Below are 13,019 nucleotides of genomic sequence, written 5' to 3'. Positions count from 1 at the left end.
TCTTCTTCTGATCTTATTTTTATCTTCCTTCCTTTAAAGGTGAAAAAGAGGCCTTGGGGAAATTCCCACCTAAAAATAATTTGGTTCCTTCTCAGCAAAGCAGCCAATCCACCGTAGTTGGACCTAAGGTCCAAAAGATGTTTCGAAATATCTTTAAATATTTCCACTCTTGACTGCTCTGTTACTAAGGACTTTTGGTAGTGCCGGCTTAAGATTGTGTCTCTTTTTTCTTTGGTTCTTAAAGTAATCAGACAATCTCTTACTCTGTTCTTCTCTTTCCTCCCTCCTCTTCCAAGCCTGAAGGCCCTCACGATTCTAAAATCCTCTTGTTTCAACTCCCAAAATTCTACAAATTGCTGCGTGTGGAAATCTGCCAGGTTGTCCTTTTCCACCTCGGGTATCGCTCTGATCCTCAAGTTAACCTGTTTATCCTTGAGCTCGATCATAGAAAATTTTAATTTATGGTCCTCCAATTGTCTCACCAAGTCTGGGACACTTTCTGTTTCCAGTTGATCTAATTTGGCTTCCACAACAGCAGCTTTTTCCCTGGCCTCCTCTGCGGTCTGTCGTGTCAGATTAGATTCTTTAATCAATTTTTCAATAGATTCTGCGTTACTATTAGCTTTTTGTTCCAAACTAATCAAACTTTCTAAGTTCTTGTCAATTTTCCTGTTTGTGTCATCCACCTTTTGGTTTGTCTCATCCACTTTCCTGCTAGTCTCTTCAACCTTTTTATTTGTATCCTCTGCTTTTTTAGTAAGTTGTTCCAATGTGTCATTTATCTTTTTTAAAGCATTAGCCACAGCTTCATCTGTAGCCATTTCTTTTAATTTTGGTTGAGGTAGGGCAGGTGGAGTTGTAGATCCAGATACTGAAGCTCTTCGCATCCACTGTTTCCCAGACCTTGTTGTTGATATATTTATTTTTTCTTTCCCATCTGCCATAACAATTCCACAGCTCAAAGTTAAATCTCACGGCCCCAAAGTCATAACATGCAATAGGAAAATTCCACTTGTAACACTTGTCGCAGTTATAGCAATTTCAAAAGTTTCCTCTAGAGGGAAAAAGTTACTAGCTAAATGTATCTTAAGTCAACTCTTTTTTAAAAAACTTAGCTGCAACAGTAGAATTAATTTGCAATTGTTTCCAGTCCCTTTGTCCTTTTTGTAGCAAAGAAAGATAGGTTGAAACAGTGTTTCCCTCTTATTTAAGGAGCTGTCAGTGAACGTTTCCAATACAGCTGGTGGGCATTCCAATGGCAGCCCGGTTCCAGGGTCTGAGTGATGGAGCTTTTAGCCCTTCCCTTGCCTCTTCGCAGGCCAATTCAGTCTCGTAAAAAGTCCGTCCCCCTCTTCTGCTTCCAAGGGGGGGGGGTTATTAATTTCAATACTAGAATTTAGTGTTTTGTTGTTTATTTTCAAAGGCTTTAGCTCAGTCTCTTTGCTTCCGTTTATTTACAAAAAGGGGAAGGCGGACTTCCTGTTTCTGACCTCCCCCGTTCGTAGCCAAATTCAGTAATTTTTTTTCTTTTAAAAGTTCCAAATTCCACTTTACTCACGGGTTGTTGTCAAATGTTCCAAATTTTCCAGGAAAAAGTCAGCACTCTCCGGCGTAAGATTAGCGACTTCACTCCACAGAAGTAGCGATCGATTCACAGCACACACCCCCACTCCGAGAGGGATCGCCCCTGAAAAAAGGGGGTCCCTTACGTTTGGGGGGGCGCAAAGGGTGCCCGCCGAATCTCAAGCTCACAGGCTTCACCCGCCTGTGATTTCTGGAGGGTCTCTGCCTTCGCCGCGGCAGCCAGACCTGATTTCTGCGGAGCGCACTTCTCCCGACGGAGAAATTCCTCCTTTCGCCGATGGCGCTATTCCGGAAGTCCACACCCCTTATGAACTGGCAAATTATCCTGAACCAACTAGGCTGCTTTAACAGGCTTGTCCTGCATTACGTATAACCCGTTTTCCATCTTTGCATGGCCACATAACTGTGTTCCATTCTTTATCAGACAACCATCCTGCGTGAACTTAACACTATTTGTTGTTGTTGTTGTTTAGTCGTTTAGTCGTATCCGACTCTTCGTGACCCCATGGACCAGAGCACGCCAGGCACGCCTGTCTTCCACTGCCTCCCGCAGTTTGGTCAAACGCATGCTGGTAGCTTCGAGAACACTGTCCAACCATCTTGTCCTCTGTCGTCCCCTTCTCCTTGTGCCCTCCATCTTTCCCAACATCAGGGTCTTTTCCAGGGAGTCTTCTCTTCTCATGAGGTGGCCAAAGTATTGGAGTCTCAGCTTCAGGATCTGTCCTGCATATATACCCTGCATTAATCAAACAGCTTACAGAGAGTAAACAATCGTCCAAACTGCTGACAAACAGAATCTCTGGTAGAGTAGAATCTCCTGAAGAGAACCCGTTCTGCTTACATTTCTGTGTCGACTGCTGTCTCTGCTCCATGTCATCTCCTGGAAGTCTTGCCCTGCATTGACACTGGAGATGCCCAGGTTGGTTGCATCTATAGCACCTCCTCAATGCCATGGCCAAGTCCAAACCTTGGCATTGCTCCATTGGCAGATTCTGCTGCTGGCCCCCTTAGCTGTAACTCATTCGCTCTTGGAGTTCAGTCTGTCTATCTGGCCTCCTTTCTGCTTCTTTGGTCAATCTTCCAACCACATACTCAAGGGTCAGATCTCAGGGACGCATACTCTCCATGCTGTTAATCACGGGCAACCAGCTTTCAGGCAAACTTGAAAGGATAATGTACGTCAGTCTCATCATAACGCTTACCTCTTTGCTGCAGTTGAAGAAACAGATTTCAGCATTTGAAGAGTTACAATCCCCACAGATCTCTTGTACCAGGCATCTATAGAACTCCAGTTCCCGGCACAAATCCGAGAGTGCGCTGTCCTCAGTAGAGGACAGCGCAATGAGACTTTGCTTCCAGGACTTCCACCCAATAAGAGATTCCCCAACCTTTATTACCATCTCAGATACGGACTTCCCGTCATCCAGATTCGCCCAGTCGTTGTCTGTCCAGCACGGGAGCTTCGTCTCACCAGCAGCTGACAGTTTGAGACTGAAGTCCTTGGTATCCTGCAGGTACCACAGTACCCGCTTGATACCATTCCAGGGACTTACACTGGGCTTCATAGCTTCCCTACTGAGCAGATTGGTAGCAAATGCAATGTCTGGTCTGCTCCATTGGGACAGATACAACAGACTACCCAGAGCTGACTGAAAGAGCTCAGCGTTCTCAAACTCAGCGTGTTCTGCTAGCTGACTGTCTTTCACGTAGCTTGTCTCCATGGGTGTCCTGAGTCCTGCACAATGAGACATTCTGAACTTCTCAAGCAACTGCTCAATCTTGCCTTTCTGACTGAGCAAGAAGCTACCATTTTCAGTTCTTTTTTTTTATATACTAAAAACAGTACATTTATTTTTTTTTATAAATATTTTATTCGATTTTACATAAGAAACGACAAAACAAAACAAAAACAACAAACAATACACCAAAACCATACAGAATTACATAAACATCACATACTACAGACAACAAAAATAAAAACAATCTTATCTTCATATTGATCTTTTTTTTATTTTATTTTTTAATAATTTTTTTATTGAGTTTTCAAACAAATCATACATACATCATAAAAAATCCAAAAAGAGATCATAACATACAAGTAGTGCCAAAAAAGAAAAAGAAAAAGAAAGAAAGAAAGAAAAAAAGGTGAAAAAGAAAAAGTACTTCCCTTCATCTCGGTCTAGGTTATTTAACCACCCTATCTTTCAGCGGTCTCCATTCTCTCTCTGTATCTCAGCTTCACAGATTTTATGTATCACCTACTGTAATTTTAATATTACCTAAATTTGTTTCTGTATATGTTAAGAATTTATTCCAATCATTAATAAATTTTTTACTATTTTGATGCCTGATTCTTTGTGTCATCTTAGCTAATTCTATATATTCAAATACTTTAATCTGCCATTCTTTAATTGTTGGAATATTGGTGGTTTTCCAGTTCTGCGCCAACAGTATTCTGGCTGCTACCATTGCATACTGGAACATTGTCTTATCCTCTTTTTTAATTTCCTCACCGACCATGCCTAACAAAAAAGCTTCAGGTTTCTTGGGAAAAGTGTATTTCAAGATCCTTTTTAGTTCCTCATAAATAAGTCCCCAGAACCTTTTCACCTCTACACAAGTCCACCACATATGGTAGAAATCACCCTCTTTTATTTTACACTTCCAGCATTTCTTGTCCCCAGTCTTATACATTTTTTCCAATTTTACTGGAGTGATATACCAACGATACATCATTTTTTCCATATTCTCTCGGAGCCCCACACATGCTGTAAATTTCATATCTATTTTCCAAAGTTGTACCCATCTGTCGTATTCTAGGTTATATCCCAAGTCTATAGCCCATTTAATCATAACCTCCTTCACCTCCTCATCTTTGGTATCCCATTCCAATAGTTGATCGTACATTTTGGATAAAAGTTTGGTGTTTCCTTCTACTATTTCCACCTGAAATTTCGATTTTTTCTCATTTATTCCTATCTTTTTATGTTCGTTCCATAGAGCATTTATTTGATGGAATTGTAACCAACTTACTAACCTATCTTTTAAATCTTCATATGTTCTAATCTTCCAACCTTTATCCGATCTAACCAGGAGGTCTTCATAGGTCCATCTTTGCTCTTCCATATTTGGTTTTTTAATCGTTATAATATCAATGGGTGATAACCACCATGGGGTGCTTTTTTCTAGAAACCTTTTATTTCTGTCCCATACCTCCAGCAACACTCCTCTAATAATGTGGTTTGAGAAACCCCTATGTATCTTCCCTTTGTCCTGCCATAAGTAAGCGTGCCAGCCAAACCTGGTGTTGAATCCTTCTAAGTCCAACAAATCAGTGTTATTTAAAGTGATCCACTCTTTAATCCAGCACAGACTCGACGCCTCATAATATAATTTCAGGTTTGGGACAGCAAACCCTCCTCTCTCTCTACGGTCAGTGAGGATTTTAAATTTAATTCTTGCTCTTTTTCCCTGCCAGATAAATCTGGACAGGGTTTTCTGCCAATCTTTAAACCTTGTGATACCTCTGATCACGGGAATGTTTTGAAATAAAAACAACAGTCTCGGCAGCACACACATCTTAATTACAGCCATCCTTCCTGACCAAGATAGCTTTAATCTACACCATGTGTCTAGATCTTTTTTTATTTCATTCCAGGTCTTATTATAATTATTTTCTACTAGGTTTATATTTTTCGTTGAAATCCAGATACCCAAATATTTTACTTTTTTCACAACCTTTATTCCTGTGAGTAACTCTAACTGTTTTCTTTGTTCTTCGTCTAGGTTCTTTGTTAACATCTTAGTTTTGGTGTTATTTAATTTAAAGCCAGATACTTTCCCGAATTCTTCTAATATTTCTAAAATTTTACCGATGCCGTCTACTGGGTCTTCAAGGGATATGACTAAATCGTCGGCATAAGCTTTTAATTTATATTCTTTTGCTCCAACTTTGATTCCCGCTACATCCGATGTTTTCCTTATCTTGTTTGTAAGTACCTCTAGAACCATTATAAACAGGAGGGGGGACAGAGGGCATCCCTGTCTTGTTCCTTTCGATATCTTGAAAGAATTAGATAGATTATTATTTACGATTAATTTGGCTCTTTGTGTTGAGTAAATCTCTTTTATCCCTTTCATAAAGGGCCCATCTATTCATATCTTCTCCATACATTTTAGCAGGAACTCCCATGATACGTTATCAAATGCCTTTTCAGCATCGATAAAAATCAATGCTGCAGGAATGTCTATCCTAAGATCCAGGTATTCAATAATGTTTATTATATGTCTGACATTATCTTTTAGTTGCCTATTGGGGAGAAATCCCGCTTGGTCTTTATGAATAAAGTTTGCTAGGAACTTCTTTAGTCTAGTTGCCATTATCTCCGCAAAGATTTTATAGTCATTATTAAGCAACGATATCGGTCTATAATTCCTTATATCTAATTTGTCAGCATCTGGTTTAGCTATTAATGTAATATAAGCCTCCTTCCAAGAATCGGGTGTCTTTCCTCCTCGCATGATGTTATTCATCACTTCACCTAGCACCGGAGCCAGATATTCCTCTAATGTTTTATAATACTTTGCTGATAAGCCATCTGGACCGGGTGCCTTCCCCAATTTCATCTTTCTAATTGCATCTTTAACCTCATCTACTGTTATAAATTTATTTAGATGTTTCTTGTCTTCATTCGTCAAATATTCTCCTCCATTCTTTGTCAGATAATTTCCTATTTCTTCTATGTCTTCATTTTCCTTTTTGTATAATTTTTCATAAAATTTAAGAAATTCTTCCCTTATCTCATTATTATCTTCCAAGACCTGCTCTCCTATTTTTATTTTATTTATCGTATTTTGTTTTTTCCTCTTTCTGAGTTGCCACGCTAATAATTTCCCTGTTTTGTTCGCAGATTCAAAATATTTTTGTTTCATCGATTTTATTCTCAATTCTACTTCCTGATTGATTAAAATTGAATATTGTATTTGCAATGTTTTAGAAGTTTGTCTAGTCCTTTCATCCTTGGGATTTATAGCCAATTTTTTCTCACATTCTCTTAATTGATTAATGATTTCTTCTTTTCTTCCTTCTCTTAATTTCCTTCTGTAACTATTTTGTTGAATCAAAAATCCTCTTAGGACTGCCTTACTGGCGTCCCAGACTATTTCTAATTTTGTCTCTTTATTTAAATTTATGTCAAAGTATTCTTTCAGGGTACTTTTTGCTTTCTCTATCACCTCCTCATTCTCAAAAAGATAATCGTTCATTCTCCACCTATACGTCCCCACTGATTCACCTTTTAGTTCTAGCACAATTGGATTATGATCCGAGAAGGTCTTGGGTTGGATTTCACAATTCTTTGTTCTTATAGATAATTCTCTTGATACCCATATCTGGTCAATCCTACCCCAACTTTGATGGGGTTCTGAGAAATAAGTAAATTGTTTCACTGTTGGGTTTTTATATCTCCAAATATCAATCAGATCTAGATTTTCCTCCAAATTATTAAATGTTTTTGGTAGTTTTCCTTGATTTAATTTCTTTTTTCCTCCACTTCTGTCTAACTCTGGTATTGGTACCCCATTTAAATCTCCGAGCAGAATTAGTTTATGACTTTCTAACTCTAATAACATTTGTTCCAATTTTTTAAAAAATTCTGCTTTATTTGTATTTGGGGCATAGACAGTTACCACATTTAGTTTTTCACCTTGATGATTAATTTGCACTCCCAATATTCTTCCTTCATCATCCTTACAGATCAGTATCGGGTCCCATCTTTCCTTCACATATATCACAACTCCTTTTTTCTTATTTACATCTGAGTTAATAAACTCCACTCCCAACTTTTTGTTTGTCAAAGACTCTCTTCCCTGGAAGGGAGGGGAGTGGTTGTGGGCGGGAGCCCGAGCACCGCCCCTAGCAGGGGGCAGCCGCCCCCTGCTTTCCCTGTTACCTGGCTGGCGCCCCGCCCACTGACCGGCACCCAATCGGGAGCCGGTGGGGGGCGTGCCCAGGTAACTTCAAGTTACTGCGCCAGCCCTCTCCCCGGCCTCATTTTCTCTTCGTCCGCCAAGAGTCATCAGCTAGGAGTCATCACAGTCATCACAGGGAAGAGCCACGAGGTTTGGAGTTGGGGGGTCTGTGTGTGTGGAGGCTGCCTGGTTCCTGGCTTGCCTTTTAACTTTAGGAGGCTTGCGTGCGCTCATTGCTTTACTGCTTTTAAAAATCCAGGTTTGCCTTGCTGTGTCCTCTTTTTTCCATGTAAAAACCTACATTTAACCTTCCATTTCCCCCCTCTCCTGGTGCTTGATTTGTTTGTGCGGTCTAAGTGCGAATTACCTTGCTTAAGCTGCAGCTTGTTCCCTTGCCCAGCACATGCCCCCGGTGAGGTCTGAGTGTGAGTGTGGCTCCATCTTTCTTTCTCCCTTGTCTCCTCGCTTGTCTTCCCTGCCTCTGCTTGGTAGCTGTGCGTTTTATTTTAATTTTTGGCCAGGGTGCTTGTACATTTCCCCTCTATTGCCCTTGCCTGTCCAATTGCGTGGCTGGTCTGGGTGACTGCATGGTGCTGATAATGCCAAGGTTGCAAGTTTGATCCCTGTATGGGACAGCTGAATATTTCTGCATTGCCTGGGTTGGACTAGATGATCCTCAGGGTTCCTTTTCCTGTTCCTCTCTCATTTTAAGTTGTGTGTGTGTGCTTGCAGCGTGTGTTTGGTCTGCCGTTTATTGATTTATTACTCTTCTAGCGTGGGTTTAATTTACCTTTCCATCCCTTCCATTGGTACCACTTAAATCAGGAGCCCCCTGTAAATTTTAAAGGCGCCGGGGCTTGGGAAAGACTGTGTGCTTAAACCTCCCCCCTCTTGGTTTCTCTAAGCCACCCCCCCCCTTCGCTTGATGTTTGGGGGATAGAAATAAGGCAGGGCTTGGGGTGGACAATTCAGGGTTTCTGATCAGGGAACCATTCCTCAGCACTGCACGTTCATACGTTTAGAACCTTTGAATGTGTGCCTTTGCCTGGTTCTTGTCATTGGCTTCACTTGCCAGTACAGGCTCCCTAAAGAAAACCACTTTTAAACAACAACAACAACAACAACAACAACAACAACAACAACAAAGGTTACGGCTTATGGTACCTTAATGAAAAGTCCAGGTTAATACACGGTTTATATTTCCACTTCATTTTGGCTCACTGTAAAGGACAGCTATTTTTCCTTTTCTTCAAAAAGATTTTCCTTGCCCGGCATGTTCATTTTCCCTCCACCCCTCTTCCCTCCCAACTCTCCCCCCCCCCCACTTTCCTTCTCCGCCCTCCACCCCTCCTCCCTCCCTACACCCCTCCCCTTTCAGGAGATACATTGGTCTTTGGAGTTTCCTTTGCTTCTTGCCTGAGTAATCACAGTTGCCAGACAGGTTTTTCAACTGCTGGGGCAGGCTTGATTGCTCTCTGAGTGACCAGCATTTTGGGAGGCATTGTCTTTATGCACCTGGCAGTTCAGCAGCTCTAGTTGCATTGTCAGTTTAACTAACCAGCAGTTTGACCAATTACAGTCTTTTGTCTGTTTAAGCACCCTTATTTCCCTCAACTGGTCTTGAGCCGACCTTGTGGGCAAAGATTTACTTTTCTTTGTTTGGCAAAGTTTCCTTTGTTTGATAAAGTTTCTCCAGCAGGGCCGCTGGTGTGGAATCTTATTGATTTCCTTTTCTCTTATTTTGGCTGCAGCTTCTGAGCATCTCCTTGTAAGCAGTTATTTTCAATTCTGTTTGATTACTTGGCATTGCTTTGCGCCTAGATTTGCCTATCATTTAAAAGGGGCAACTTAAGAGCCTGGATAGCTCAACTGGTTGGAGCATAATGCTGATAATGCCAAGGTTGCTGGTTATTGTTCATTTTGTCAGCATTTACGCGGAGCAATTGATAATAGTAATTCCTACTCATAGCTATAAATCCATTGGCTATTAATTGAGATACTATTGATTAATAGTTAATTCATCAACCGTGCTCCGAACTTTATTGATGCACAATAATTGTTTACTAACATTTATTTACAGTCAAGTTATTAATTGATTGGTGATATTAATACTAATTAAAAATAACAACAACAATAATAAAATAAAATAATAAATAAAATAAATTTGAAAAATAAATTATAATAATAATAATAAATAAATAAATATAAATAAAATAATAATAATAATGATTAATACTAATTAATAATATTAAATAAATAAATAAATAAATAAAAATTAAATTTAAAATAAAATAAAGTAATTAGTGACAAAATAAATAGTAGGCGCATTTTACTAGTGCACAGAGCAGCTCATGGCGCCCAAGAGGAAGCGCACGGGTGCAGCACCAGCACACACTGCAGCTGGCGACAGTCATAATAATAAACCCAAACCCATTTCGCATTTCCTCAATGCCTTCAGATCATTCATTGTTGACTATGAGCAGCGCTTTCTCTTAGCTATTCTTTAGTTCTATTTGCCTTGCGTTTCTTACTTCCTTGTTTCGCAAACCAGTTCCAGCCTTTAAACAACCCAGGTGCAGGCCCAAGCCCTCAGTCAGGAACGGCGGCTGTGCAAACTAGGTCTCGGGCTTGCTCGGTGATGACTGACTTTCAGAACCGCATCCGGGCGCCTGCGTGGAGGCTGCCGGCCCGTATCAATAACCCGGTGGCTTCCAGTTCTTCTAGTTCTTTGCAGAATAAGCAGCCCAGGGTCTAGCTTCCAGAATCAGGCACCTCATCAGCCGGTGATGACGAGTCAGAATGGCTTACGCCCTTTATGTCGAGAAGAAGCCATCAGAGGTGTATCGCACTGGAAAGCTGGACCTTAGAAGGATTTAAAACGTAAGGTGTGCGGGTAATTCAATAAAGGGCAATGCCAAAGGCAGTCTTGTAAGTACCCGCACGAGTGTGAGAGATGTGCAGGGGCTCACCCAGCCACAGTGTGTTACAAAGGGAAGCGGCTCTTTCGGGGAGGTCGGGGCTTTCACCACTCTAGTTCCACACGAACCCCCGCAGCAGGGAACCATCGATAAAGTCCTTCTGGGTCTAGCATTTTCTCAAATTCAGCTTTCTCCTCTCCTCAACCACTTGTCTATCCATCCGGACGGAAGTGCAGCATCCTATCTTTGGAAGGGTTTCTCAGGGGGTTTTAGAATCCTAGTAGTTGGCTCCTTAACCGCGAAGGACTCTACTAATCAGAAGTCAGTAAGGGAAAGGACGCTCGCCCCGCCCCATGGGTAGCTAGCCCCACCCCACCATGTGTGCCACTCTGGGTGCCAGAGCAGCTAGCTCTGCCTCTGGAATCACACTATGGCATACACTATGGGATGAACCCAACAGGGCCGCCACTTAGCCCCTGCTTGGTCTCCAGACAGAGGCACCCCTTCCCAGACCCACCCCCCTTTTGAGATTATTAGGCAACCAAATGTATCATTCCATAACACCTCATACAGGAATTATTTTTTCCTGGGGAACCTGCCTTTTCTCCCAGATCAACTACAAGAGCAAGACCATGTCAGGACTGGTCGTTGTCCTCTTCAGATCACCTCACAAATGCTTCTTGTTCTTTATAAAACTTTTTATTGTGTATTAACAAAACAATCTTATAAACGGTTCTTAAATATTATTCCTCAGAGTCACTTATTTCAGATACCTTCTGAGCTCTGCTTCTCCATGACCAGCCACCCTCAAAATGGTGAAGGCGCCTCTCCCTTCGTTTTCCCGCTCTTTTTTCTAACCTCCTGGCTAGAGCTGGCCTGTATCTCCTCTCCTCCGAATCTGAGCTAGAACTTAACCCTTGCCTTTCCTGTGAACAGCCAGTCCCTCCCTGTTGTTCCTCTTGCTCCCTTCTATTAGATTCACTGTTCTCCCTCCCCCCTTGGGGAATGCTTTCTCCCTCTGAGAAACTGAAAACTTCTAACTCTTCCCTGACATCACCCCCTCCCCTAAGCCCCCCTTCCTCCTTCTCGCTCTCCTCTGTTTCTGGAGGACCGAACCCTATGAACTCTTCTTCCTCGCTATCTGTCTTTTCAAAAATTTCTTGAAGATGCCAGTTATGGGGTTTTGGCTTGTGGGGATATTTTCTATGAAATTCTCTCTGCAATTCTGGAACGTTAATTTTTTCTGCTGGTTCCCATGAGTTCTCAGACTCATCTAACCCTTTCCATGCAACCAAATACTGTAATTTCCTCCTACTTATTCTCGAGTCTAATATCTCTTCCACTTCAGCCTCCTCTTCCCCCATCATGGTGGGAAAAGGAGGTGGTTCCCTTGAAATTTGATACTTATGCGCTGGTACAAACACTGACAATAAAGATCTATGAAATACAGGGTGTATTCTCATTTTCAGGTAAATGAAGCTTGAAAGTGACTGGGTTAATTTGAGCCTTTACTTGGAAAGGTCCCAATCTCCTTGGTTCTAGCTTTTTACACCTCCCTCGTATTGGTAGTCCCTTGGTAGACAGCCATACCCAGCTCCCTACTTGGATTTCTTCCCCAACTCGCCGGTGCCTGTCTGCAGCTCTCTTATAAGCCTCTTTAGCTTCTTCCAAATCCTCTTTCAATATCTCATGAATGCACCTCAACTCCTCTATCATTTGTTCTGCTGCTGGTACTGCTAACTGCTCCTCTTGACCTGGGAATGCCCTTGGGTGCAAGCCATAGTTTGCCACAAATGGGGCTCTGCCCGTAGACACATGCATTGCATTATTATACGCAAACTCTGCTAGACTCAACTTCTCTAACCACCCGCTCTGCTGATAACCAGCATAACACCTCAGATATTGTTGTAGTGTTGCATTCGTTCTTTCAGCTTCCCCATTGGTTTGCGGGTGTCTCGCCGACGTGAGGCTTAGTTCCACATCTAGTAACTGCATTAACCTCTTCCAAAATTGTGATGTAAATTGGGCCCCTCTATCTGAAATGATTTGTGATGGCAAACCATGCAACCTAAAAATATTATCTAAAAACATCTTTGCAGTTTCCTGTGCGGTCGGAATTTTGGTACATGGTATGAAATTTGCCATCTTGGTTAGCATGTCAACCACCACAAAGATCACTGTTTGCCTATGGGATGGTGGTAGATCCGTTATAAAATCCATAGACACCACATCCCAAGGCCTTCCCGGCGTGGGCATAGGTTGCAACAACCCTGCGGGAGCTGCTCTGGGTGCCTTGGCTCGTTGACATACTTCACAACCTCTTACATATTGTGTTACTTCCTCCCTTAACTTTGGCCACCAGAACTGTCGTGTGATCTGATACAGAGTCTTTTCTCTACCAAAATGTCCTGCAGTCGGGTTATCATGATGTTGCCTCAACACTTTACCTCTTAATTCACCTGCAGGTACATACAGCACCCCTCTCCTGTACAACAATCCATCTTTTTCTTTGAAACCTTCCTCTTCCCCTCTACCTTTTCTCAGTTC

This window comes from Podarcis tiliguerta (assembly GCF_965153285.1).
Source record: "Podarcis tiliguerta genome assembly, chromosome: W".
NCBI classification, from domain to species: Eukaryota; Metazoa; Chordata; class Lepidosauria; order Squamata; family Lacertidae; genus Podarcis; species Podarcis tiliguerta.
The sequence above is the reverse complement of the archived record's forward strand: the minus strand, read 5'-3'. Positions refer to the sequence as shown.